General features: G+C 37.5%; 1 long non-coding RNA gene and 1 other non-coding gene across 2 annotated transcripts; one reads left to right on the top strand and one right to left on the bottom strand.

Moving 5' to 3' along the window:
* The first annotated feature begins 691 nt into the window (after nt 1–691).
* LOC108165714 (uncharacterized) lies at nt 692–1,141 on the top strand. Its single transcript, XR_001776050.1, has 3 exons — nt 692–781; nt 874–904; nt 1,049–1,141. It is a non-coding gene; the product is annotated as an uncharacterized LOC108165714 (long non-coding RNA).
* Nucleotides 1,142–3,190: 2,049 nt separating this feature from the next.
* trnas-uga (transfer RNA serine (anticodon UGA)) lies at nt 3,191–3,272 on the bottom strand. Its single transcript has one exon. It is a non-coding gene; the product is annotated as a tRNA-Ser (tRNA).
* Nucleotides 3,273–4,166: the final 894 nt, after the last annotated feature.

Here is a 4,166-nt window from a genome sequence, read left to right as displayed (position 1 = left end):
TTCTTTATAAAATAGGTAGAACATTGCCAACAGCAGGCACTTCATTTTGATACAGCAGTGAGGACTAATTAATTTAATTTTGCATAGTCTCATCATCATGACACACTCTTCTTGATTTTGTTCTGTGTATCAAATTCAAAACGAGACCTTATTGATTTTGCTCAGAAAGAGCGAAGTGTAAAAGCTACCAGACCATATTATGATTCTTAAAACAATGCAATTTGCTAATGTTACGGTCAGTGGCCTTGCATGTATAGTTGCAGCTTCCTGCCTGCTGACTCCACTGTGGGAGTCAGGGTTGCATCCAGCCGTCCTCCTCACTAAGTCATATGCCAACAATCACTAAACAAGAAGTCGAAGAACCAACCACAAGAGAGAGTGTCACACCCATCAACATCCCTCAAGACAAAGATTTCTCTTTGCTCAGAGTCGCTCTCAGCAGATTACTGAATCACTCTTCAGCTACGACTCCATGGCAGGAATCTTATGCTGTGATAGGCGCTCTCTGAGTGGACTGGTGATTTTTGAGAATACGGGCCCTGACCTTCTTGCCAACAAAGATTTTGGTCATTTTATATATATATACGTTGAAATATATGTTGAAAATATATGCTACAGATAGTTGTAGTTCAGGCTCTTAAACTGTGCAAAGTCCGGATAGCATTCAAACTTTTTTATGTTGAACATTATTCTTTGATCAAGTGTCTAGAGTTTCCATCTACTTCGCAATGACGATCGTGGGATTGGTGCTGCTCTGTGGTACCGTCATCATCTTTGAGTGGTGAGAGACAATTTTCTATGGGAAGATGGTTTTTTGCTGCATGTGGTGGTGTTTTATATTTAGTAATGCTAACATTCTTTTTTTTATTTTAGCTGGGTTAGATTATCCAAGAAACCAACGAAGGTTAGAAAATAGAAACCTGAAATTATTCATGCTTCGTGTAAATGTGTCTTGGTTGCTGCCAGTGTGATATGAAAGTATTAACTGCAGTATAAAAAACCACATAGCATCAACACTGTTTGTTTCTCTGTTGTTTCCTGTCTACAGGTCATGAAAGAAGCAGAGTGATGGAGGCACAGGCATTGTGAAAATAAAGATGTAAACTTCAATCAGCAGTAGATAATTTCTTCTTCCCTATTTATCACATAACTCCTTTACTTGTAATGCTTTCTTTCAAAGATTCAGCCATGCAGGCAAATATTTAAATAATTATTTTGTTCAAAATAAGGAAATTAAAATATCAGCTATGTTTTGGGTGTTGCTTTCACTGAATCAATGCAAAATAAACAGCAGACAGATCTGCCAACAACTGATTATGTCATCCAGGACAATGTTACTGTGAAATATCATCTCTGTTGTCCAGTAACAGCTTTCGGTCAGATTTTTCTTTTTGTTGCTGGAGATTTTTCCTGCTCAGAATCAGCAACAACTCTTTCGAGTTACTTGTATATTGCGAGTTTGTGTAACGTTTAATGGCGCTTTTGGAAAGATAAAGTGTTTCTGAATTTAATTGTTGACTTACTTCCTCTACTGAGGCTTCAAATAAATGTCTCACACATACAGCAACAACTTCCCCCTTTCAGACTTTGCTGTCAAAGTCGTGTTCATTGCTGCTGCTGGTTTCAGCAGGGGGCTGACCGTCAGATAAAGCCTCCGCATGTTGGTGTTCCCAGCCCGTTAAAGCCTTTTGTTTTTTTCATTAAACATGCTCCGATCTAACATTGGGCATATTCAACAAGTTGATTGTCTTGGCCCGATTATCGCAGCCTGTGAGGTTTTTCCCTGACTGGGAGCGAGAATGCAGCCTGTTGAATGTGACAGGTAGCCAATCAGAAAGCGCGGGGGGAATCCCAAACCCCGCTTGAGATTCCTGTCGACATCGAAGATATGTGGAAATGTTTATTATTATATGTAAAGGTCGTTATTATATGTGGTTACGTTTATTCAGTTAAAAGTGTTTACTACGAAAAACATATCTCACCTCCAAATCATAGTGCAAGCAAACAGAGCGGCTGCTCCCGCCGTCTTTTATCCAACACGGGATTTTTTTTGTTTGTTATGTCTTTCATCTCTTAAAATGACTCCACAAACTATCACTATTGCTTCTACATCGTCAACCGTGTTTGGTTATTCTAAATTTTATTTACGTTTAAGTTTTTGCTATTGTTTTTTTTTTTTTTTTCATTCGTAACTAGTTACCAAGAAGTAAATGAAAGGAACCATATCATTGCGTGCTGCGAAAGTGCCAATCTTATTCATAAAATATAATTCAGTTCCGTGACAAAAACTTCCCACGTGAATGTTCAGTCGCTCTTCAAACAGTTGCAAACACTGTATGGCCGTACATAAGTGGACGACAACAAGCTGACATCCTCTTTTACACAAGAATGAAGGCTTACTGCTGCAGCTTGCCTGCACAGGACAGAAGCTTTTAAACAAACAGCTGACTGAGAGAAGATTTATTTGGTAAGAAAGTCTTTCTAAGTTTAACTTTGTGTCACTTTTCATTCTGAAGGACATTTAAAAACAAAACAAAACAAAAAAATCATTTGTATTCAACTGCAGCACCCTGTTTTCAAGTAAATGTTAGAGGTAAGAGTGTTATTTTGAATGCCTCATAAAGTTCTTAGTCGACACTGAAATCAGGTGCTGCTTTGCGTTGTAAAGGTTCCATTGTAAAAGGTTTTGCATTGGAAACTTGAATTGCGTCTGTGCCAAAAGTGTGTAAATGACGAAGTCATCTGAGTACAAATAGTTAGAGAATCTAACGCCAATTCGATGAGCATCAGAAGGGGTTCTTAGTGCTTTTTTTATATTGTTAAAAGGAAAAAAGTTTCAAAATCTTTCGTTTGTCATGTCTTGCATATCTTACTCCCGAGTTATTTCTGCTTCCAGTAATTTCAGACCAAATTCGATGACATTTCCACAAATTTGAATGCAAAGTTTTAAATTGATTGCTGTGAGAGTAGAAACATATAGCTCAGTTTTTATGGCGTTTTTTTTTTTTCATAAAAAAACAAGTTTTGCTTTGCTCCCTAAACTACAACACTGCCCAGATCCAAGTGCAACATGAATGGGCAGCGATTTTAAGAATATTCTGATTCAACACGTAGAAGTTTCAGAACAAAGACATGCAGCAAATTTATATAACGTTCATGAGGGAAAAGCTTTCAGTGTTCTAGCATTGATCGTTGTTGGTAGGATTCGAACCTTCGCAGGGAGACCCCAATAGATTTCAAATCCATCATCTTAACCTCTCGACCACAATAACCCACGTATCTGCAGGGTTGAGACACCGGTGGAAATTTCAGGAACCATTTTACAATTTTAAAAAAGATCTTTTACAGTTTCTATGAATTCTTCACATACTAGAACTGATAATTGTTGACAGGATTTGAACCTGCGCTGTGAGTCACCAATGGATTTCTAGTCCATCTGTTTTTCAGTGACTGATATAAGGATAGATTTCAGGAGCCTTTTTACCATCTACCCTCACATGTCTAATACGAAAGGCCATGTCCTACGTTAAATTTTTCCTAATTTCTGGAACAAGCTCTTCAATATTCTCTTTATCTTGTTTCTTTTATTATGACTCAGCACTGACGCTACATTCACTTCCCTAATTACTCCTCTCATCTGGCTCCCTTACCATCAGTTTTCAAGAGAAATAAATAGACCCCACATCCTCTCCAGTTCTGGAAAGTTGGCACCAAGTAGTCAAAGCAAATTAAGAAAAAGCTGAACTTACTAAAATAATCCACTTGATTATTGTAAGTCACACACGACAAACGGCTGTGTGGCAGAGGAAGAACATGTTCCCGTTCTTTCACTGATCTATAGATAATATGATGACAGAAGGTGACTCAAGACATGCATGCAAATACAATTTGACAAACGGTTTCAAAGCATAACAACTTGAATGGAAATATGTTAAATAAATTTTAATAATTATATCACCTTAATGTACTGTTTGATAACTAGAATCAACTGCAATGTGTGTGTGATTGACTTGAAATGTCTTTTTTTGTAATGTGACTCCTGTGAAGCAATAAGCATCTCCAACGCAATAACTGTGTCAACATAGAATATGTTGTAAGTCATATGTTCATGGGTTGAATGTGGTCTTAAGTAATGCAAACAGAGGAGGCCTTAAACATCAAGCATC

This window comes from Poecilia reticulata, linkage group LG20 (assembly GCF_000633615.1).
Source record: "Poecilia reticulata strain Guanapo linkage group LG20, Guppy_female_1.0+MT, whole genome shotgun sequence".
In the NCBI taxonomy this organism is placed as follows: Eukaryota; Metazoa; Chordata; class Actinopteri; order Cyprinodontiformes; family Poeciliidae; genus Poecilia; species Poecilia reticulata.
Note: the sequence above shows the minus strand (reverse complement) of the source record. Positions and strands in the feature narration are given on the sequence as shown.